At 35.0% G+C, this 26347-nt stretch overlaps 1 long non-coding RNA gene across 1 annotated transcript; it reads left to right on the top strand.

The window, feature by feature from the left end:
• Window positions 1-12956: 12956 nt before the first annotated feature.
• LOC145115571 (uncharacterized) lies at window positions 12957-14251 on the top strand. The gene is made up of 3 exons (XR_013711614.1): window positions 12957-13046; window positions 13874-14001; window positions 14165-14251. It is a non-coding gene; the product is annotated as an uncharacterized LOC145115571 (long non-coding RNA).
• Window positions 14252-26347: the final 12096 nt, after the last annotated feature.

Genomic DNA, 26347 nt, shown 5'->3' with positions numbered 1-26347 from the left:
TAACTTAAATATGCTTTTAGTTGTAAACATTATCATAAATGGAAGAATTTGTGACTTGTCAATATGATATACTTAATTTGTTAACTTCAATATATAGTTGAATAAATAACCTACATTAATATATCAAATAAGCTTAAAAATTTAGTGTAAAATTTAAAACCTAAAGTAAAATATCAAATAGTGTTTAAAAAAAATTTAATATATATTTTTTAACATAGTTAAAAGGAAAACATTAAATATAATAATAATAAAAGAACATAAATTGATTAATCGAATTAACTAAAAGGTGTCTGAAAACTATATTCTAACAATATATTTTTAACATGCGTCGCGCAACGCGCGAGAATTCGTCTAGTATATTTATAAAGGAAGCATTTTTCCTTTCACCACATTCATTTAAAACTCTCATGCATTTTTCCTTTCACCACATTCATTTGAAACTCTCATGACTTTTCAATTTCTTTCTAATAATGATTATAAGTTGGTCAATAAGGTTACATAAATATCAAACCTAAAGTGTAATCATATATAAACTAAATTTCATTATTAAAAAAATATATTTACTTCTATTTATAAAGTTATGTTTTTTAACTTTTAACATATTATACTTAATTTATTATTTTTAATATATTGTTGGATGTAAACCATTAACATTTTAAAGCTACAACTTTTAAACAATTATAAAATACTTAAATTATTAATTTAAATATAACATTACAGGGTCAACTTAAATATAAACCTTAGTTAACTTAAACAACCCAAAGAATATTTTGTAAATAGTTAAAAGTGATAAATTGCAGTGTCTTTCTAATAATGATTATAATTTGGTTAATAAGCTTAAATAAATATCAAACCTAAAGTGTAACCATAAATAAACTAAATTTCAATATTAAAATAATATCTTTACTTCTACTTATCTAGTTATGACTTTAACTTTTAACATCTTATACTTAATTTATTAGATTTAATATGTTGTTGTATGTAAACCATTATCAGTTTAAAGCTACAATTTTTAAATAGTTTGGACAAAATACTTAAATTGTTAATTTAAATATAACATTACAGTGTCAACTTAAATATAAATTTCAGTTCCACTTAAAAAACCCAATGAATATTTTGTGAATAGTTAAAAGTTATTGTAGTGCTAAATGCAAAAACTAAATTGTAATCTCAATTTAACTAAAATATTTCCTAAATATATTTTTATAATCGTTAAATGTTTTCAAATAAGCAACTTAAAATAACTTACAATAACAATAGCTAAAAATAACTCTATATAAATGATTATATTGTTACCTTTAAAATCAAAAAACAATGTTTGATGTTTTTAAATAATTATAATGATAAAAATTAAAACGTTAAACAAATAAATTTTAAAAAATTAATTAACAATAACACAACTATAAATAACATTAAACCATATATTATAATTAATTTTATTCATGAGTAACTCGCAGGTAAAGGTCATTCAAACGATTGAGATTATACAGTTATAATAGATGTATATATTATCATATAATTCATAATAATTAATATATTATATCAATTTAGTAAACGGATTATTATATTAAATTTAACAACAATGTTATTTTATATTTAAAAAAACATATATTTGTAAAGATGTCAACTATATAGGTCTTTATGCGCAACGCGCGGGCATTCGACTAGTATGTATGTATGTATGTATATATATATATATATATATATATATATATATATATATATATATATGTGTGTGTGTGTGTGTGTGTGTGTGGTGTCCAACAAATAAATAACGCTAAACATCGCACACTAGATAATGTACAAGGGCAAAGGCATGGAATACATAAATATTGGTTCAATTTATAACTATATAAAATCACTTTGTAAAAGCACTCTTAAAACAACATTAAAAATAAAAAAATAGGATTTTAGTCTTTTGGTTGTTTTAAAGAAACTAAGTTATACTAAAGCAGTAAAGCTTGTAAATTTCAATTAAACAAGAAAAGAGTTTGATTCAAATCAACGAGAAAAAGATGGTTGACATTGACATTCACCACATAGATATCTAGTTAATATATCATTAGATGTTATGCTACAATAATTGTGATTTAATTTAACTTGGCTATAGTGATTTATAAGCATAAACTACATCAACTTTTCTTTGTTCTTAAAATGGCTAGAGAAACTCATAACACATTTCATTAATCGAAGTCACAAACTTAATGAAGCATGTAATTTATGAAAATTAATTAGCATTATTTTTTAAGAGTCACCAAGTCCATAAGGTAATCAAAATGCTTCTATTACCATTATGGAGGAAATACTTTCATGATTTTGGTGAAATGAAAGCAGACACATAAACCATGTGTTGCTTGTTAATTTGAAGATCTATTACTTAATTAAGAAATTAGTCAACTAATTAAAATTCATTCATCTAAACTCATGATTAAGGGCATGTAAACATAAAAAGATGTTTGACTAGAAAATTGTAACATCCGAATTCTTGGAGGTGTTTAAATTTAATGTATTTTGGATTTTGGGCGGTACCACGTCGTGGTGAAGGCATCCTACTACGTGGTGATGGTCGATGTATCATGAGTTTTAAATGACCGCCACGATGTGGCAGCTGTTTAATGAGTTTCCCTAACATCCGGGGTTTGCACCCTATTTAAGGGAATGTGATGGCTAGGGTTGCTCACCCTTAGCCTCCATCATACTCACTCAGCCTCTAGCAAACCATAATCTTCATTTTTGTTCTCTAAGCTTTTTATGTTGATTTTTGGGGATTAGAAGAAGAAAGAGGTAACTTCTAGACTTGTATTCAGCAAGCAACTCTTCTTACCATCTTATTGTGCATCTTCTGGACTCTTGTAAGTCCCCAGGTTCCAGGATTTTTGGTTTGTTGTGCATAGATCTAGGTTTATATGCCTTGACCTTCATGTCCTTGATTATTAGGTGGTGAGATCTCATAAATTTTGCAACTTTATGAATATCTAGGTCATTTTGGACCTTTGATACTTTGGATCTGGAGTAATATTGAGTTTTAGCATCATGCATGGAAGATTTAGCCAAAAATCATCATTTTGACCTAATAGAGTCCAAGACATGCATTGGACATGCATGTCTATAAATTAAGGATTTTTATGTTGTTATTTGATGTTAGATTCTGGAAATGGGGATCTAGTAGTCTTCAAGAGAAAGTGCTTAATGGGCTAAGCCAAGTTAGGTTTTGCCATGTTTAGATCTAGAAATGGGATCTCTATCCCTTAGAGAGTCTAAAGGGATAAAGTTGGAAACTTTATCTACTTGGGTCTTAGAATGGACCAGATCTGGCCTTTGGAGCCCTTAAGATCAAGGAAATCGACTTAATCATTAAGTTGTTCGGATCCCAGTGCCCACGGCACAGACTTAATCCATTAAGTTGTTGGGAGCCCAATGCCCACGACATGGCCTAAGTCTCCACGACATGGCAGTTGGGTTGAGACTCACATGTTTTGTCATTTAGTTGCCACGACGTGGCTAAGGATGGCCACGGCATGGCAACCTGTCTTAGTTGACTTTGACATTGACCGGTGACTTTGACCAAGTTTGACCCAAGGGTATTTTAGGTATTTTGAGTTGTATTTGAGATTGGTCACTATTTGATGAATAGGTGACGGGTAGAGCTGATGTTCGGAGCTAAGACCTATTCAACGATTGGTTCGGACTGAGAGGTGATTTTTCCTCACTGTACTTATGGGTCGAAGGCACCAATGTCGGTCCACTAGGTTATGTATCCGGGTATATAGGATGATGATATGTTGGTTATATGATAGATTTGTAGATCTGTATGATTACCTATATTTCTTGGATATGTATTTATGTTTATCTGTTGTATATGTCGACATATTGTGGTTGGGTTGAGGCGGTCCTGCTTTGTGCTGAAGGTCAAGACACTCGGGGCGGTACGGATATGTTGTAGACCCTGCGAGGCGATCCAGTCAGAACGAAGGTCTGGAGAGCGGTCCAGATAGTTTGTAGGCCCTATGAGGCAGTCCAGTCACGCTGAAGGTTCATATTTGCATGTTGTTGTTTGTTATGTTGTGTGGTGGTACTTTGGGGGAACTCACTAAGTTTTGCTTACAGTTTCGGTTTATTGTTTCATATACTTCAGAGGATCATGGGAAAGCGAAGACATTATCGTGCACATCTTCCTATTTCTATGACATTGGATCTTAGGATACTCTGATTATGATTATACTTTTGAAACAATGGTCTTTTGTAAACACTTTATGGTTAATGAGTTGTTTTTGAAAATTTTAAATTTTTATGATTTTTGGGATGTTACACAAATACTTCCATAAACTTTAACCACAAGTTCATAACAATCTTCAAAATAACTAGTTGTCCATGGATTAAACCAACATCAACCAAAAATAAACTTAGCCTATTGTGGCTAAGATTAGAGAAAGGTAAAATACTTTAGTAGTACCCAACATTAACAAGAGGAAAATGAGATGAAATCTAAATCATCAAGTGTTATTCATATTCCCTTCAAAGCTCCCAATTCTATAGAGAAAGTGCTCTAAAATTTGGTCTCAAATGTGTAAGAAAGATACCCACCAACCATCTATAAATAGCTACCAATTGGGAAATCTTCCCCTGTTGTGTTCACTCGGTCAGGAATAGATGTCACTAAGACTGAGTGGAATGTGTTGGAATGCTTTTTGACTTGCATTCAAATGTCTCTTTCAACTTGATCTTATATTTCCTCTTCTTTTGACTTCCCCCACTGGCTACCTAAGCCCAAAATTGCTTTCTAGAAACTCCAATACTAGCCCAATCTCCTCTTCTTCAAGTCCATGGTCCATAATCATCAATTTTTCATAAATTAATTAGCCCATGTTTGCACCATATTCAAAAGTCACCAAGTCCAATATTCTTCAATCTATAAGTCCATTTGATATTTTCATTCCCCGATCATTCTTTCTCCACGCTAGTCTTCTAAAAATCTGAAATTTAACACAAAGACTAGAAAGTACCCAATATAGATAAAAAAAATTTAAAAATGAAAATACGCATGATGATTAGCTAAAATTGAAATGAAATATGCTAAAATAAACTATAAAAAGATGTAAATAAAATGAACATATATATATATATATATATATATATATATATATATATATATATATATATATATATATATATATATATATATATACAACCATATTATCACACAACGGGGTCCCCTCCTTTTTCCTTCTCCGACTAGACAACTGATCTCCCATCTCCACCTCTTTCATCTTATCTAGCGATTTCAAAAAAATCAAGTAGACAAATTCCAAAAACAAACTTGATGCAACCTCTCTAGTGACCCTTGTGAGAAATCAATAAGCTAAATCAGAACCACCATCGTTGATTTTCAAATAAGGAAATCTCACACAAAAAAACTCACCTTAGATAAAAACAAGGACCATACCCCCCCCCCCCCCCCATCGATTTGGAAACCATATATACCCTACCACTGGAAACCATGTATGGAGGTTGTAGAGATGGAAAAGGGTGGTGTATATCGATAACTTTTATATATATATATATATATATATATATATATATATATATATATATATATATATATATATATATATATATGTTCCACCCATTGTTGGAGATCGAGAAACACTGACATCGAGACTGAAAAACACACGTGTCTATAGTTTTAAGCAAGTTATAAAAAGGTTTCAAAGGGTTTTTGTTGAAAACAACCAAACAGGAGGTCATGGAAAAGGGGTATTGGTGAACTCTTATGTAGGTGAGCTTTAAGTTGCATTAGATAGAGGTCTGTGAGAGAGATGGGAAAATGGATATTTCATTTATAAAGGGGTCATATTTTTGTTTTTCATATTTATAAATATTAAAAAACAATAAAATTATATATATATATATATATATATATATATATATATATATATATATATAATTATAGTCATTTCATATATGGAAGAGAATTAAACCGAAACAAAACCAAACTATGAGGATGGTCTAAGTTAAAAAAATTGATTTAGGGACCAAACACAAAGATTACCCCAAACCATATAGACAATTTGTGTAATTTACTCTTATTGTTATTAACTAAGGGTTGTCTCAGTTGAAAATATGTCCATTGAAAACATGGTAGTGGCACATATAATTACATAGAACTATATGTATTAGACATTATGCTCAAACTTAAAAGAAAAATTATTTATTTAATAAAGATTAATTTTTTAATTATTGATTTATCTAGTAATAACTAGAAATTAATTAGAGATACTAATAATTAAAAGCCAAAGGTTTGTATTATGGTAATGTTACTATAATTGAGCAAATCTTGGAGGCTAAAAAAGGTTCCTCAAGGTTTTTACTACATATATAATAGATCTAGGCAAGACCAAAGGAGCTTCTAAGAAACTCTAAAATTTATCAATCACCCTCCCCTTCTCCCTTTCCCTCCTCCTAGCCAACGGCTATAGGAGAAAACCATAAGGGTTTTGGTTGATATTGCTAGGCTAGGAGTACAAGGCATGCGATTATGTTAGAGGGATTCTACTTTGGATCCTAAAGCTTCTTGAAAACTAAAGGTATTCCTTAACATTTTGGTGTAGGTTAATTATGGTTGTTATTAATCGATGAATTGGATCAATGGTTCAATCATAGTTTTTATTTTATATCACTTCCATTACAAGTTTTATTTTATATTCTATAAATTGTTTTATACACTATGATCTAATAATATCGTTGTTAATGCAACATATACCTTAGAAATATTTAATGAAAAATAGTAACGTCTTTTTAGATTAATATTATGGAATTTGATTAAATATTGACTGGAAGATGAATTTTGGGTTTGAAATTATTTTATTAGTTTTTGTACAATCATTTAATATTTCATATGGTTAAATAAGAAATTTGTCGAATTCCATATTTGTTGTCTTCTGGATCTTGGTCTTCATTTTCACCCTATTGTCGTTACTAAGATTTAGAAGAAGATTGCATCTCTCGAAAGTGTGGGTGGGGTTCTAGGGTCTACTATTCTCAATACAAAAATTAGATATAGGTTGCCTCTCCCGAAAGTGAAGTTGTGGTGCTACGAGAACAAGGTCTATAGTGCTCAATACAAGTGTGATGGTACCAAAGGCAAGGTTAATGGTGCTGGAACCAATATTTATGGTGCTCGGCATAAGGTATGTGGTGCTTGGCATAAGGTGGTGTACGAGCCAAAATTTGTGGTGCTTGATAGAAGGTATGTGATGCATATCCGAAGAATTTATAGGTGATGATACTTTATCCTTGATGAAGATCCTTGGTATAAAGAATCCAATAGAGGTGTTTGCCAAAGTTGTCACATTAAAGAAGTTATAGTTATAAATGGGTTCAATTATCCTTCCATATACTTAAAGAGAATGAGCATACTAAATATAGATTGTGTATATAGAGTTTAGTCTTGGAAGGAAGAAGATTGGTTGATCAACTTCTAAGTGGGAGATTGTTTAGTTATAGAGCCTAATCTTCCCATTAAACTCGCTTCAAAGGTCTGTGGTGGCAGGCTGGTAGCTATGACCGCAATTGTGGTGTTGTCTGTGGTGCTATGAGTATAATGTTTATGATGCTTGACCTAAGATCTACGGTACCCAAACCGAGGTTTGCGGTGCTTGATCCAATATGTGGTGCTCGGCACATAGTTTGTGGTGCTTAATAACAATGTATGTGGTGCTCAATGAGCATGTATTGTTTGGATTTTATTCAAAATAGTTTCAAAAACTCAAGATTTTGGCAAATGAAAGAATTTAAAATTTGAATAACATAAACCTAGATTAAACCAACCAAGGATATTCTTGCAAAAATTGGAAAGAAAAACATCAACCAAAGAGGAAGAATAAGAAAGACAACCTTTGAAGTCCTTTGAATCCTCAAGAGAGACTTGAATGTTGATGTATAATTTAGAGTAGAACTCTTTCCTTTGTGGACACCAATAATGCTTCAACTTGATGTAGATGCTAGTCCTTAAACTCTTAAGATCTTAAGCTTCAAGTTCATATCAAAATATGAACTTAAATAGAGCAAATAAAAGCAAGTATTCTCCAAGTAATGAAACAAAACTAGAGAGAATGTAGAGATCAAAAGGCTTACGGTTTTAGCATGGGAAGAAAGAAAAGAATGTAAGCCTTTTCTAAAGCCTAATATTTACACAAAGGTCTTAATCCTTTTAGACAACGCATGCACATAATGCCTAATGTTCCCCATGCTTGCAAGTCATGCCTTAATTTTGATTTAAATAATTATAAGGACACGTCTCTTACCTCTCTCATTTTCGACCATGAAGAAAAAAAAGACAAAAAGTTTGTAAATTTTGTAAACTCTTTTATAAAATATAAATTTTGGCTTTTAGCTAAAAGACAAAAGTCTTTCTAGTCCAAAATAATATACATGACTTCATAAATCATACCATATGATATATTATGTTACTTTCCATTCCCATTATTCTCACTCCATGATCCTAAACTGATTACCTCAAGGGATTTATCCTAAAGGACCTCTGAGTGAACAATACTGCCTCGGGGATTCCTTAGCATCATATGTTAATAAAACAATCATGGGGTGAATAGGGTACCTTCATGAATAGTTCATTCATACCTATAGGTCGTAGTCATGTCTGTATGTGGTTCCTTAACATCTACAGGTTGGAGACATGCCCATGTACAGTTTGGTAACACATATAGGTCATAGACTTGTTTGCATATGATTCATCAATTCCTACAGGTCGTAGACATGTCCGCAAACAATTTATTAACACCTACAAGTTGTATACCTACCTATGTATGGTATATAAACATCTACATCTTGCAAATCTGTCCATATTTGACCATACTTGTCTAGAATAGTCTGTGGTCATCATCAATACCCTCTTGAATGATTATAATGCTAGTACAATAGTGCTATAAAAGTCATGAAATCTCATTATCATTTTCATCTCTCATCACCCTTCACTACCCAATATATTATAAATATGAAAATACATATATGGTGAAATAAAATCAGCTCATATTGTTTCATCTAACACAGAAAGTCTTAACCACAGATAATAGGCACATATAGCACTTAATTAGCTAAATACTTCATAACTATGTGTAAGATAAAAGTAACTATGCACTCACTTATTAAAAGTGGATGAATAGTGAGTTGGGCGGCACTTCTCCTTAGCACTTTAGCTTTTCATTTGATATGACCTAAGTATGAACATCGCTAAGTCTTAGTCTAATATTCTTCGTGATTAATGATAGTCTAGATTCCTCAACAATCCCAATCTCTACATCAAGATCTATCAAGTAAGGAGCAACCATGTAAGATCATATCGTAGGTAGGGTTCATTTGGTATACAGAGTATATTATTTGTAAATATCACATTAAACACCACACAAAATCTAGCCTAGACAACACCCCCGTAAGTATATCAATCAGTATAATGACTTGGAATCACTGATAAATCTTATTTATAAATTCATAATAACGATTATGAATATAAATATAAGTTACACTGAATGCAATATAAGTGTAAATTAACTTACAGAGATTTTCCTGACAAAAATCAGGGAATTGCACTGGCAAAACTCTGACCTGATAGCTTCTAATTATTGGTATCTCATATACTAAAAATTCCTATTAGTTATAAAAGTTCGAGGTTTATAGAGGAAATGTAGCGCCCAAGTTGCCAAGTATGAAATTAATCTATTATTCTTTTTAATTCAATTAAAAGGTGGTGAAGGGTTCGTGAGTACGTTGGGCGTACATTAGGTAAGCAGGGTGTACTCCTTGCATGCGCGTCATCGGGATGATCCCGGCGTACGCTGGGTGTACCCATACGTACGTTGGGCATACTCAAGCCAGGGGCAAACACTAATTTTTAGGGTTTGCACCCTATTTAAGATCCTTATGTCATTCAAGTGCATCACCCTTTCAGCCTCCATTGCCTTTTAGTGCTAATCTCAAAACCCTATCCATCTTGAGTGCTTTTTTGAGCTTACATAGAGTGTTTGGGTGTTCTTTTATGGTTTTGAAGAAGAAGGAAGCTTGAGGATAAGCAAATGAGAAGAAGGAGCTTGTAGATACAGAGTTTATGCATCAATTCTAGCCTATTGAAGGTATAAAGTTTAAAACTTGTTCATTCTAAGCTTAGATCTAAGTTTAAGGAAGATTTTAGCATCTTTTGGTCCCATAACTTGGTCTTTTAGAGTATGGGCTACTCCATGCCATTTGAGTTGTCCTTTTAGACTCTTGGGAGTGCATGAAGTCACAAAAATCGTATCTTGAAGGTTAAGGCTTAACCATGCATGTGTTGGTGACCACCTAGGAGAGTTAGAGGGCTTAATTCATGGTTTGAGTCCCAATAAGGCATACACGAGCATAAAGTTTGCAACTTTATGGCTTAAGATAGCATTATGAGTTTTGAACTAAGTTTTGGACGTTAGAGCTTAATGGATTAAGTCATGGGTGCAATTTTGGGTTAACTAACCAGTACGTCGGGCGTACTCTAGAGTTAGTTGCACGTACTGGGCCAGTACCCCCACTTCAGATCATCAACGTACAACGGGCGTACGAGCCATGAAAACCGTGCGTACGCAGTCTATGAACTTAGGAGATTTTTGGGCTCTAGTCTTGTTGGGCTTTTGACTTGTTTAGGATTTGGCCTTAGGCCCACCTGTTGTAGAAAGCCATTTTTGGGCCTTAGGCCATGTTGGATGCTCTTGGGCCATCTTGGGGATTAAAGGCCTTGTAGTTGGGCTTGGATGCCTTTTTGGACTTTTATGGATTTAGGCCTTGGTGGGAGGGAGGCCCAATGAGGCAAGGGTGAAGAAACCCTTTTTTTCCTTAAGTCAAGAATTAAAGTTTGGACTTTCGGGTTAGAATATTGGCCTAATTTCTAATTAGGGTTTTATACGTGTGCCTTAGGGAGAGGATTTTGCGAGTCATCCATTGAGTGCGATTTGATACCTTCAGTCTTAGGTGAGTTTCCTTCACTGTAATCGTGGGTCGAAGGCACCAATGTCGGCCCACTAGTTTATGTGTAGTGTGACAGTTGACTTCGTGATAACTATCGGTTATGTCTGTATTTGTTTGATGACTCTGTGATTCTTTTTTATGTTATTATATGGTAGTGGTAGGGGTGAAATAGACCCAGTATCCGGTTGAAATAGACTGAAGGGGATTGCAAGCACCCAGATATACTTGACAGTATCCGGTTAAAATAGACCGAAGGAGATTGCAAGCACCTGTTTGGCTGTATGTTTGTATGGTATGAGGTATTTTGGGGGAACTCACTAAGCTTTGTGCTTACAGTTTTCAGCTTATGTTTCAGGTACTTCCAGTTCGAAGGGAAAGGGTCCGGCCTGATCGCAATGCATCACCTTACGGTTTCCGCATTTTGAGATTTTGGGAATTTATACTCTAATAACATGTTGCTATGATACACTTTTGACTGTTTTGATATGAGTATCATATGTTTTGAATGAATTTAAAAACTAAATTTTAACTGTATTTTTGGGATGTAGCAGGAAATCCATAGAAAAGGATTCTTGCGGTGTAGGGAAGAAGTGAGGGTGCAATCTATTTATACACGATTTTTCTTGGAGGCATGTTGTGCCCGAACCAGGAGCATGTTGTGCCCTTGCTCTAGTCGGCTTCCCTCCTCGTGACATGTGTCAGCTGTAGATTGGATCGACGTGGCCCCCTTCTAGAAGTGCATGTCGTGCCTATGTGTGCGTGGCGTCGACGGGAAATTTTCAAAACTTCGTATCTTCTTCATACGAACTCCGTTTTTGACGTTATTTATATCCACATGTAGCTTTCAATGATTAATACAACTTTTATTTAGACTCCGTCGTCTGATTCTCAATTTATTTTTAAAGTTATATTTTTAATAGGCTTAGACTGTTAAACTTAGTATAAAAATCATAACACTTCCATAAGACATCCGTTCTCAACTACCTTTATATCGACGGACTCCTAACCACGAGATCTTCAACTCTCGTTTAGATTGTTTTTCCTAACAATCGATCGATTTAATTTTGATTTCTATGCTAACACAGTGGCTCTTAAACTTCGAAAAATTATAACTTCCTCATATGAAGTCAAATTTGGACGTTCTCTATATGCACGAGTTAGATTTTATGATTACTACGAATTTCGTTTAGATAAATTAGGCTAATAAGCAACCTATCTAAAATTCAATTTTTACGACACGCATAGTCATGTAGGTTTAATCGTGGAACATCATAAAAGCACAACTTATTCATACGAAGTCAGATTATAAAGTTCTTTATATATATATATATATATATATATATATATATATATATATATATATATATATATATATATATATATATATATAGAATCACCATCACGACTACTAAAACTTCATCAATATTATTTATCCTAAATTATCGAAAATGCTATTTTATCGTTTATGGATAAACCCATAAAAAGGGCTTATAATATTATCACTTATTATATCTTAACTGTCTAGCCCGAAGCTGCGGACATTAAAGATTCATTTTATTGCTTATAATAATAATAATAATAATAATAATAATAATAATAATAATAATAATAATAATAATAATACGAAAAATAATAATAATAATAATAATAATAACAATAATTGATTTATTAAATTAAAGGGTTTAAGTTGCAATTTTGGAAATTAATTTAGTAAAAGATTTAGGTTTGGGGGTAGGAGCTCTCATTATGGTGACTACAGGGGTTGTTCTTGCCATTTTCCAAAACTGACCCTTGTCTTCTTCCCCACAGAAATGCGCAACTTTCTTGCCCTTGTTTTCCTTCTTTTAAGCATGCATATCACAACATTCTTAAAAGAAACTTGATTCCCCTCCTTAAATAACTTCTAGTCACATCTTAAAAAGCCATCCCCTCTCCTCCTTGAGCCCCAAAAAGTCGCATAATCGGTGCTTGAAATCATGGTGTTCAAAGTTATGGTTTCGAAGAAATCCGACTATAGAGCTCATTCTATGCCATCCCGAAGTCAAGTAAGGCCTCCGTTCACTTCCTAACATGTTTCCCTACCCTTTCCCGTCGATGTGTAGGCCAGAGTTGCCTCTGGCAGACTCCAAACCACCGAAAAAACGCAAATACAGGATTTTCTATTCTAAAAATTATTTTGTCGAGTTTAACATGTTCTATCCTTCGTTAAGGTAGTTCCTAGGTCCTTTTGACACCTAGGAACAAGATCATGCTACTGAAGAAAAAAAATAGCACCTCAAAATGCTTTGAAATCACCTTATGAAGTCATATTTCAGGATTTTTGTTAATGTGTGAGTTAAGTTCTTTTTTTAGGTTATGGATTTGTTCTAGACTTGGTTGAAGGTTGCTAGGACTAGTACTTGGTTTCCTTAACTCATTTGGTCTTGTGTTGATGCTTAGAACCAAGAAACAACATTTTTACTTGATTTTGTACTAAAAACCCATAAACTGAATAGCTACACCTTTTGAATGCTTTTGGTCAATGAAATTGATTTTTAACTAATTTTTACTGTTAAAACATATACTGCTTTATTTCTTACAAGTTTGGTTGGGTGTGAGTGTTTAAAACAAGAAATAAGCTTCGGTTTTGGGTTATGTGTGTGTTTTATGTGTGTAAACCTAAGAATATGTTAGGAATCATTCATACCCTAATGCATGTATAAAAATGTGTATAGTGTGTGGTTTAACGCTTATGTAATCATATAAGAGACTGTATGTGTACAACATGAGAATACAAAAAGGTTTCTGAAATAAAAGCATGAATAAAGTATAATGTGTGTATTATCAGAAAATATTTCACGATCTAAGTAGAATTATTTACTATGAGATGTAGGTGTTCATAGAGGGAGAAGTTCATCTAATTCACGCCAATAGTGTTGTTCAAACAACTCGTTATTAGGTGGTGTGTGTTATCAGTTTCATTGTGGAGACTGTTGTTGACATTCTACTTGTTGGATTCAGGTGAATCTTTTCACTATATTATATACTGCAGTATGTGTCCTAGTGTGCTAGTATGTGGTTAGATTGTAGAATGTTGTAATACAGGTAGACTTGTAGACTGCTACATATGATGTTGAGTTGTTTGTTTATCTGTATTATGTATATGATGACATTTTTTTGGTAGACTAAGGCGTTCCAGCTGTGGGTGGAAGGTCAAGATACGGGTGGACCATCTTTATGTTAAAGCCCAAAGGGTGAGTTGATGACAATATCAACATTAAGTGTTGTGAGTCTAGACACTCATAAGGGAGAGTTGATGGCAAGATCTACTAAAGTGTCGTGAGCCTAGATACTTGATGTTGTTCTTACGGATCAGTTTTAGAGTTGAGAGTCTTGCTTGTATGCATGTATGTTTATTATATGGTATTTTGGGGCAACTCACTAAGCTTTGGCTTACACGTTGGGGATAAAATGTTTTTCAGGTGCTTCATCAAATCGTGGGAAGGCAAATATCAGACTGTACACACACATTAGCATTTGTATGATTTGAGATTTCACGATGCTTTTCTTTATAACTATGATTTTGGATTGTTGTTTATGAAAAAATGGTTTTACATTGAATATATCTTTATGAAAAACGAGGGTTTATTCTATTTTAAAAATGAAAATTGTATTCTGAATATTCAAGCATTACATGAGTTCTTTTTCCTGATGATATTTTTGGTGATGTTGTAACTTCCTAAAATTTACAATAAATTTAGACTTTAAATTAAACATTTATAATTGTTACAAAACTCCATTTGGCCCATTACTTCATCAATTAAGTTTTAAGTATTTAAATTATGCTTCCAATAACATCTTTTCAAAACATCTTTCTAGTTAATAGTTAATCAAACAGTAGAAAATAATAATGCGAAAATCCAATATTAAAATTCATGACAAGGTCCAATTTTCAATTTCAGACCTAATGTACAGTCAAACTTTGTCTTTCCATTTACTTGTACCTACAGTTCCTGAAACATTTATTTAAAAAGGGAAAGGTTAAGCATGAAGCTTAGTGAATTCCAATCGCAACATAGCATCAAAGTATTATACCTTACTCCTAATTAACATGTCATCAACAATCATACAAACATATTTACATATAAGCATGCATATCACACACTGCGTGAATGTTAAAGAACACATCCTAAACAACACCTAAATAAGGACCTGGCATTATTGACTTTGGTCCACGGACTCGGCGTCTCCACCTTTAATCCCCTAACTTGGCATGATGGCCTTCTGTTAGTCTGACTCGGCATGATGGCCTTCGGTCAATCGGTTCGGCCTTCGGCCCTAAATACATCAAATACAAACAATACAATCAATAACAACATCAAATATTCTTCACATATATCATAATTCTCACCCGATCTAACAGTAAGCATATAAAACCCTAATGTTATGTAGTACGAAACTCGCCTCAAACCATATGTGAATCACCCTCGAAAAAGGACCCAAGCTCTCGGAAGCAAGGTACTTCCTTATTACCTATATTAATGTTTTATAGTGTTATAAAACACTTTTTGGTCCTTGATATCACTAAAACATCCCTAAGCTATTTTCAACTTTTTACATGAAAACGGCAATTTGTTCAATACTTGTCCCCCCCCCCCTTAAACCCATCCAAAACAGATTAAGAATCCATAATAATGGATTCAGTTCAATACCTTTTTATGGACTACTTACACATGTTCATACGATTTTTCTACAATTTATAGTGAATTTTACAAAACTGCAGATCTTTGCAGCTCATTTCGGACCAGTCTGTAAAAATGACCACTTTCACCCTAGTTAGGATCAATATCAGGTCAGGGAAAAAATCAGGGACAAAGTAGACTCAATTTCTAAGCTTTAGGTGTTTAAAGATCCTAATTCCGACTCCTGATGATTTTTCTATAACTTTTTTAAGACAGGGGCAAATTGGTCAAAATCATCACATTTTCCAGCTGTGGTTATTACAGGTCAAACGGATTCTTAACCCATTAAGCCACAACCAAAATGGCTTATAATCTGTAAAATGAGTCCTTAACAGTTAGTGACAAACCATTGAGTCCAAATAACGATCTCAACTTCAATTTTGATTCAAAGTATGTTGTTTTAAAGGGAAGAATGTGAATTTCATTGCAATATTGAGAGTAACAACAAAGCAAGGTTTAACTTGTGTCAATCCAACACTCCACACCGCCAATGTGTAACATCTTGTTTCGGATCGTCCGTGATTAGGGTTCGTGGGCTGCAAACCGGGCATGAGGAGGTCTCGGGGTCGCGACGAGTTGCTAGAAGCTTAGGGCATCTCGTCACCTTTCCGTGGGTTTGAGGTTCATGGGAATCGGGGTTATATTGAGGAAGGGATGGAAGTTTGAAGTTGTGGCAGGACAAGTCCCTTATTGAAGAAAGGTGGCAGCTGAGTACGCTGGGCGTACATATGTGTACGCTTAGCGTACTCATGTGCGTGATTTTCAAGCGGAGCCACCTAGTACGCTGGGCGTACTACGCCCAGAGTGAAAACCCTAATTTAGGGTGAGTCCCCTATATAAAGGATATGATGGCCTCATTTCTGGCCACCATTCTCAGACATCAAACCGTAAGTGTTCCCTAACCCTCGTTTTAGAGCTTATGAGTGCATTTGTAAGCCTTTGAGAGTTTGTGTGTTCTTGAAGAGAAGAGAAAGCTTTGGAGAAGAAGGAGTGGGAGTCCAAGCTCTTGGATCTGAGCAAATCTGAGTTGGGAGCTTCATATAGAGGTATAAAACTTCAAACTTTACCATTCTTTTGTTATGTGCATCATAGATGAGACTTTTAGGGTTTTGTCCCAAAAAGGTGGACACTTTATGAGATCTTGAGTTCCAGAGACTAGGACCAACCCCTTTTGAGTATATTAGTGGTGTAATGTCATACAAATCCAATCTTGGTCGTTGGAATCAAGCCATGCATGTGTTATGAGCTTTTTGAGATAAGAGAGTGAGTGTTTTGGGTGTTTGTGACCTTTCCAGCCATGCAAAGGCTTAAAGTCACTGACTTTATGGAGTAAGAGCCATTAGGGAGTCCAGATTTGGGATTTGAATTAATGTATTAACTGATTAAGACCAAAGGAGTAGAAAGTGTGAATCTGGGGAGTACGCTGAGCATAATTCCTATACGCCCCGCATACTGCCCCAGTGTCCCCGATGGCCAAATCTTGATTGTGAGTACGCTGAGCGTACCAAGGGAGGTACGCTCCGCGTAACCTCACTGTGGACTTTGGGGCTAAGTCGCATTTTGGGCCTTGAGTGTTGGGCCTGGAGTTTGGGCTTGTTGCAATAGAGTATTGGACCAGAGGAATATATATATATTCGTGGTTGGGCCCTTGAGTTGGGTTTGCCATTTAGTTTTAAGAGTGGGCCTCGGGTGAGCCCATTTATTATTGGGCCTTGGTGGGCCCAATGGGTTTTAGGCTATTAATGGGCTGGTTAGTGGTCTTCCTTTAGGCCTTATGAATGAGAACTGGACTTAGTTCCTAATTGGGTTAATTGTGGGTTTGGCTCAGAGTTAGAGGCTGGTGCGCAGCAGCAGCATTTTTAGGGGTTGTTCTTCATCCGATGTGAGTCTTCTCACTATACTTACCATGAGTGGTATCCTTGTGTGATTGCGATGTCTTATGTGCTTATTTGTGTATTGTGATATTCTGCATTATGTCTCTGTGATTTATGCTGAGTATTGTTATTATGAGCTTATTGAGTTAGGACCGGAGGGTCCACCTGAGTTCTGGGACCGGAGGGTCCCACTGAGACACATTGACCGAAGGGTCTTATCTGAGTATAGCCATGAGAGGCTACTGAGATGTGTGTGGTATTTTGGGGAACTCACTAAGCTTCGTGCTTACCGTGTTATGTGTTATGTGTTTCAGGTTTTTCTCAGGATCGCGGGAAGGCACCGGCTCGATTGTACACACCAGAGAAAGAGTTATGTTTGAGGATCCTGGATTATTAATTAAACAATATAGAGGTGCGTTTTGTAAATTAACTAAATGAGATTTTGTGAAATGCGCTATGAGAATATTATGATTTTAAAAAGAAAATTTTGTTTGGAAATTTACGGTGTTACACAATGACTCAACCAATTTTGGTACAACACTACCCACTACCACCATGGCAGTGGTGGTCGATGGTGGTTGCCACCACATTAGTGGTGGTCATCATGATTTTCGAATAAAAGAAGAAAAGGAAGATAAATTGGATCGATTTACAACCTTACATGGATGAGAATCAACACCAACGAGCACTCTTGTCTCCCCTAGTGTCGATCTTCGTCTTCCCTCTCGTCCCCTTCTTCTTTTTCTGATCAAGCCTTATCCCCCTCATTTCTTTCTTTTTTTCGACCGCGAAGAGGGAAAACACACACACACACACCAAAACTTCTTTGGGCTCCTTGGGTTTTAAATCATTTTTTTGTTAAATGAAGGCTAATAAAATAAAAGAATAAGAGTGTCGATCACCTCCCCCCTCCCCTCCCCCCCCCCCCCCCCCCCAACAGCATTATGGGCTTTAGCCCCATAATTTATACTTTTGGCCCTTCCTTTCCCAAAACAACGTTAATTACCTCCAAAACAAATTTCTTTGCATCCATAAGTTCTTGAATTGTCAGCTTTGGTCATTCCTTTAGAAAATAATTACAAAACCTCCAAAATTCATTTCTTTATTATTATTATTATTATTATTATTATTATTATTATTATTTATCTTATTTTTTTATTTCCCACTAAGTTATTTTGTCGTCCCTTTCATTAAAAAAATACCGAAAAACGGATTGTTATTAATGTCTTGTATTGATATAAATTAGAAAAAACTTATCGTTAAACACGGTGTTATACAACAATTAAAATTGTGTAATTAGTTCAAAATCAGATTGTATCAGGTTCAAAGATAAATGACTTCAATTAATTAAATTCTTGTGGGTTCGAATTTAGAATGTCATATTTTAGCAATATGATGTACAAAAAATGTATTTTATAACAATATAAAGAAAAATGAATTTTGTAGTTACGGTTTGGTGATGTCTTTTGTGTTTCAGTAACAAGTATGTGTTTTATAAAGTTAAGCCTAGACCGAACAAATTGTTTGATGATATTGATTCATTTTCTTTTACTTGGATAACTCATAGAAAGCATAAGTTTTATCATAATTAGAACAATCCGTTTAGAATCTCTTTCCTATTATCTGGTGTAATTGTTGTGTTTTTGTTCGAACTCCTTACTATTAGCTTCTTAATGCATTCAACCGTACTAAAAAATAAACAAAGAACATATAGTCATCATTTGTTATATAATAAGGACAAAAAATGTGACAAAAAAGATATTACTAGTATGGTCCGGGTTGAAAAACGTTAGGTAATAAACATGCAAATAACCCAAAGCATATGGACAAATAATTTACTCTAAAAATTATTATATAAATTGAGACTAAATAGTTTCAATTGATTATAATAATAATAATAATAATAATAATAATAATAATAATAATATATTATATAATTACTAGTCACGTATCATGATAGTGTTTACAATTATATATTTTTCAATTAAAGCGTCATATTTTTACAAGTTTGTTTATCGTATACCTTTACATTTTATTTAGTTTGATAAACATTGCATCTGTCTGAAAACAATCCAACCATGGTGTCATTTATCAAATCAAAGCTTTTATGTCCAGACATTAACGACCCTTTTTAGAAAGAAAGGAATGAAGGGGACAAGTCTTTTTTCCTACTGGTTTTAAAATCTCTCAATCCGGCTTCTCCAATATTGTTTCTCCCTCGCATCAATGACAAATTGCATCTATATGGCATATTTTTAAATGATTATATATTTATAAGTTTACTTTTAAACTCAACATTTTAGTTTCCTTACTTTTATTTTGTAAAATTTTGGAGTTGATAACTTTTCATTTTGCAATATTTTAATGTTCAGTTTTCTTTTTATTGTTTTAGACACATCAATGCAATTTCAGCAATTAAGGTATATTTAAATTGAAAACCTGTTTTTTCCACTTGTTTAAGACCTCCATGTGTAAAATTCACATCATGTAACAATTTAAGTTTTAAAAAAAAAGGTGATGCAAGTTAGGATCGTGTTGGGATTGAATTTGGCTTTGTTAGATGCAAAGAGGCGATCACCATTGTTGGTACAAGGATGAGCACACCCCCGAAAAAAAATAGAAAGATAGCATGTAGTTAAACTTGAAAGAGATAGTTATTATAGATAACATGGTCCCATATAAGATGGTAACGGAATAGTATTACGAGTAGTTTAGGTACTAGTTACCTTTTCTCTTTTGTGCTTGTTTTGATATTTTACTGTCTTAGGTCCCGTTTGATAGAATTGTTGATCGCGAAAGTGCTGATTGGAAACTGTATGTTTGGGTAATAAATTCTGGTAAAAAATCATATTGTTTTATTATACATCTGACTGATGAAAAATAATCATTTTATCATGTTGCTCTACATAGTGATGGATGAAGTTGCTGAGTAATTATAAAAATATACAAACTATCACACAAAATGTAAATTACACACAAATTATTTAAAAATCCAAATAAAAATTGTCATAGAAAATGTAAATTAAACATAAATCGTTTAATATCCAAATAAAAACATACTAAAATTCAAAAAAACATAATAATTTAATGTAAAGTAGGTGAAAGTAGTTGCTTTACAAGTTGCTTTACAATCTGGTCATGCAAAGTACGCATATATTGTACGGCTTCTGAACCTCGTTTTATGTCTGGTATGTTTTTGTTATCAATTCCTTCATCTTGCACATGACGAGTAACTATAGTGTTCTCTTCAAAATTTGTAAACAATTCATCTTGAATATTGTATTTTCTTAAAAAATTATGGACCATGACACAAGCAATGACTATGTCTCTTTGCACCGTAAAGGATAAGGAGTCATTTGTTTTAAGATTGAGAATCTCGCTTTCAATACATCATAAGCACAGTCAATAACATTTCTAATCTATGTATGAGCATGATTGAACCTTTCTTATCTAGTTAAAGATCTGTTTCTTCGAAAAACGGCTAACCAATACCTAGTATTGCGGTACAGAGCCATAAAGTCTCGAGTGTTTGTATATGCAATGTCAGAATGGTAATATTTATCTGTAAATGAGTGTGACTTATATTATATAAATAATATAGATAATAAAATTTGTATAAAGATTACAAACCTGGTGGAGGAAATGGAAATTCATAAGTCGGATTGAATGCAACTTTTTTCCCTATAACGAGTTTGTTGATCAACGGGCACAACTACACCTCTTTTTTCCCACCACCTCCCTTATTTTTTTTAGTGCCCCGAAGATTCTTCACTCGCACCTACATGTTGTGTAGAGGTTTCCATTTGAACATCATCATCAAAATCATGGTGACTAAATTCTTCTACAGGACGAGGGAGTGTAGAAGATGGCCCCCAATTTTGAAAGTCGGTCGAGGTCAACCCTTCAAATAGTTGGGTGCAAAGATCAAGGAACAGAAGGGGCTTAGTTTTAAATGACAATACGATTTTGTTCAATTGTTTACAAATTTTATAAATATTAGTATTTGTTATAACAATAATAGAAGGAAATAGTATTTTTGGCTTAAAATCCCGTAGGAGGCAGATGGTATGTATATATATGAATAATAGTTACACTCTTTAGATCCTAATAGAATAGGATCTGATACAACAAAATAATTGATAAATACAATCAATATATTATCTAATCTGTATTTGAAACTATTGTAGATAACCCTTCTGTTAACATTCCCCCTCAATCTTAACTGGAACTAGATTAAGATTGTACTTCATTCGATCTAACATGTTGCGTGTAACTGGGTTGGTAAATCCATCAGCTAATTGATCATTAGAAGAGATAAAACGAACATCCAAAGCTCCCATGGCTACCTTCTCTCTAACAAAGTGAAAATCTACTTCAATATGTTTGGTACGAGCATGAAAAATAGGATTTGTTGTGAGATAGGTAGCTTCTAAATTGTCACACCATAAAATCGGTGGCCTTGATTGATAAACCCCAAGCTCTTTAAGCAACGATTGCACCCACATCACTTCAGCAGTGCCATTTGCCAAAGCTTTATACTCTGCTTCTGTACTTGAACGAGAAACCGTAGGCTGCTTGCGAGCCCCATGAAATTAGATTTGGACCAAGAAATATGGCAAAACCTCAGGTAGACCTGTGATAGTCTAAACAACCTGGCCAATCAGCATCTATGAATACACTTAGTAATGTAGAGTTCGACTTCCTTAGACAAAGTCCCATATTTACCGAGCCCTTTATGTATCTGAGTATTCGTTTAACAGCTTCCCAACGTATGTCTGTCGGTTTAGCAAGGTATTGACAAACTTTATTTACCGCAAATGAGATATCTGGTCGTGTCAATGTGAGATATTGTAATCCTCCAACCATGCTTTGATACTTAAATGCATCATCTTCACTTAGTAATTTTCCATAATCCTTTGCAAGTTTATTGATAACAGACATAGGGTTTGATACACTCTTATAATTCTCCATGTGAGCTCTATGAAGAAGATCTGACGCATACTTGTGTTGTAATAAGGTTATGCCCCCTGAATTGTGAGAGACCTCAATCCCTAGGAAATAGTTGAGACGACCAAGGTCCTTAATAGGAAAAGACGATGAAAAGGCGCGTATAAGTTGATCAACAATCCCTTGAGATGATCCTGCAATAACTATGTCATATACATAAACCAACATGTAGATGATGTGATTACCATGATGGAATAGAAAAAGCGACGTGTCATCCTTGGAGGAGCAAAAGCCAAGTTGATGTAATTTGTCACTAAAATGGGAGAACCATGCACGCGACGATTGTTTTAAACCATAGATAGCTTTCTGTAACTTGCATACATGATGATGATGATGGACATCTTCAAAATCAGGGGGTTGCTTCATATAGACATCTTCATGTAAAAGCCCATGGAGAAATGCATTGTCGACGTCAATTTATCGTAAGTGTCAACCTTTGGTAACAGCAAGAGCAAAAATTAAGCGAACGGTGGCTGGTTTTACAACGGGACCAAAAGTATCTTGATAGTCCACACCATATTGGTGGGTGAACCCACGAGCAACTAAGCGGGCTTTATGTTTGTGAAGAGAGCCATCTGGATTTTGTTTTGTTTTAAATATCCATTTACACCCAACAATGTTTACACCTGAACGTTCGGGAACCAAGACCCATGTATGGTTTTTCTGTAGTGCCTCAAATTCTACTTACATAGATTTTCTCCACTTTGGTTCAGACAGCGCTAAAGTATGTGACTTGGGCTCAACAAAGAAAGCTCGAATATTTGGATTATAAAGAATGGTGCCATCAGTGAACCGTTTAGGACATGTTTTCCCTGTCCTTGCTCGAGTTATGATCCTAAATGGAGGTGGCATGACCGGAGGTGAAGATTGACTAATTAGATCTGGTGAGACTGAACCAGAATCATCAAAAACAACCTGAGGATCAGCTGCATTGTTTGAAACTGCAGAAGCGGTATTTTCTGCAACGGCTGCAATACTTGGCGCTGGTTGAGAATTTGTCAAAGAAGTTGGAGAAATTCTTGGAATTGGTACAGATGCAGCATTAAGCATGGATGATCGTGTAGTGTGTGGTGCTTGGGCTGTAGCTGCATGAGAAGAGTTAGCACATAATAAATGTAAGGTCCTGAAACGGATCTTTACCAATGATCAAGCAATAAACAATCAATAGCAATCACAATAGAAGTAGAAGAAGAAAAGAAATCAAGCTTGCACACGTTTATTGCATAAAACGTCTGGTACAACTCGACAAAATGAACCGTGAACACTATGGCATCAACAACCGGACAAAGACCTACAACTCCTCTATATATACTTGACTTGGGCCGCAAACTGGGTTTACGGCCGTAAACTCACTCTTGGGCCGTAAATAGCTAAACAACACCAAAAAAACACTAAAGACTCATAATGAACTATTACAATGAAAGCCTAGACCAAACCATTAACTGGACCCTTCAATCTCCCCCTTGGTTTGGTGCTAGCTTGGACTCAGTCTTTGTCAATTACCAGCACATCAGATTTTCCCATAGCTCCATTCCACATCTCCTTCTGAATAATCTCAGCAACCATCGAAGTGTACTCCTTAGCAGCGAACTCAAAAAGGTCTTCAGCCACCTTGATCTGATGAATAGAGAGCTGATGTATATCCCACCTACCAAACTGAAGCAGATCTCTCTTGTCATACAAGCGAATACAATCCTCTTTAAGCTTGATGACAGCAGAAGCTGTAGTTTCATCAAACACCCAGTATTCCATGGATTTGAGAGATCCATCTGGATGATTTTGAAGGACGGGAATCTGCTTTACTTGAGCAGTAGCTGGCCACATCACTGACCGAAGTGGCTGATTTGTTTTGGGATCAATGACGCTAGGGTAAATCTTGATGATAGACTCTGCAGTCTTCATTGAAGGAAAGCCCTTAGCCACTTGATCTTCCAAAAATGTCTTGAACTGAGTCGCCTTGGGTTTATTTGATGGATTTGAGAAAGGAGCATTAGACAACTCCGTAAGATCAATCCTAGTCAAAGAGTGAAAATCGTGAGCATCTTTGTACAGTTCAGTATTGCCACTCTTTCTTCTCACGATCCACATGTTCATAGTGTCATGGAATCCCCACGAAATGATCCCTGGCCTATCACCATAAACGTCTCTGAAACGATTTTCTCCCAGATCCGTAAAGGTGATCTTTGATTGATCCCAGGGAGCATTTTGATCTGAGCTCCTTTTGAATAGAAATTGACCCTTTTCAGCTGACTTGGCCAATTTAGCACGTTTCAATGCCACTACATTCGGAGCCTACGCCGGTTCCTTGTCAAAACGATCAACAACGATGGTTGTTCTTGTAGGTGGCGGAACTATGGGAGCATCTTGATTAGGAAGATAGATCTTTGGCTCATCGACAGATGACTTGAATTTGTCGCCAAAATCTTCTTCCAGCTTCTTCTTTAGATCGTAGTAGCTGGCGGTCAATAAGCCAAAATGTGTCTGAAGATCAGTAATCTGCTTCGTCTTCAGAGCTTTATCTTCAATAAGTTCGGCAACTTGAATATTGAGTATTGCATTTTCAGTCTGAAGGTCTGCAACCTTGATATCCAGCTCAATATTTTTCTGATCTAAATCAATATTTTTCTGATTCAGTGCATCGATCTCCTTCTGAAGTCCAAGTATTGAAGGATTCTCTTCTCCTGAGCTGCCACCCCCAATAGAAATTCCTTTGCCACGTGAGGGAGGCGTTGTGAATTGTTCTTCGGCTAAAAACCTGGCTAGCTTCACAGAAGCAGCATCATGGTCTGGCCTGGGAGGAGAGAAACTTGTGGGGAAGGAAGAGCCACCAGCTTCATAGAAGGTGCTAGGACCTTCACTGACGGGTTCAGATGAAACAATGGCAGGAGTAGTTGTTGGTGGAGTTGTAAAGCTTTGAAATACACCCGAATCAGGAATTCCCTGTCTAGGGTCAAGTCTTCGTCTTTTTATTGGAGGTTGAGAGGCCTGTGTAGTTGTGCGATCACTTTCCAATGGCTCAGATGTAGGTGGAACAACATCAAGGGGAGGAGTCCCTGACACTGTCACCATAGGAATTGCTATTTCCGCCATTGGATTGCTAAGAGGAGGCGTGGCTTCGAGAACGTCTTCATTTTCCCTTATCTCTGTTGCTGGATGAGCAACTTCATCGATATTGTCAAGTAGCGTGTTGAGGTTTTCACCGGTCATGAAGTCTTCATTACTACCAAAGTTTAAAGGAATTTCATCCTTATCAAACCCAATGAGATCGAGGTCTTCATACAAATCAGTCTCCGTTCCGCTTTTTGAAGACCCCTCATTATAATCACTTTGGACCTGGACAGATGTCAGTTCATGTTCCTCAGCTACTTGTGCATTAGGAGCTGGAGTTTCTTCTTCTTCTTCAGCACGATCTGACACTGTAATAACATCATCTTCCAAAATGACTCTCTCAGAAGAAGTGGGCTCAGATGACATTTTGTCTGACGTTCCATGAGATTCGGAGGATTCATTTATCTCAGCAAATTTTCCGAATTTCACAAGAGTATGTAATCCTTGGAAGACGACCTTGCCCTTGCGATTCTGCTTAATAAGACCAACAGTGTGGGGGCCTAACGACTTCATATCTAGTGTGTCTCCCTCTTTGACCATCTCCGGAAATTGGGTGTCAATGAACAACTTAATGAACCTAGGATACAGCAAGAAAGAATATCTGGTCTCCCGGTTTATAGCATTGATGTTTACTAT

This window comes from Lactuca virosa, chromosome 5 (genome assembly GCF_052849685.1).
Source record: "Lactuca virosa cultivar CGN04683 chromosome 5, Lactuca_virosa_CGN04683_v6, whole genome shotgun sequence".
Taxonomy (NCBI): Eukaryota; Viridiplantae; Streptophyta; class Magnoliopsida; order Asterales; family Asteraceae; genus Lactuca; species Lactuca virosa.
This window is presented reverse-complemented; position numbering and strand designations above follow the sequence as displayed.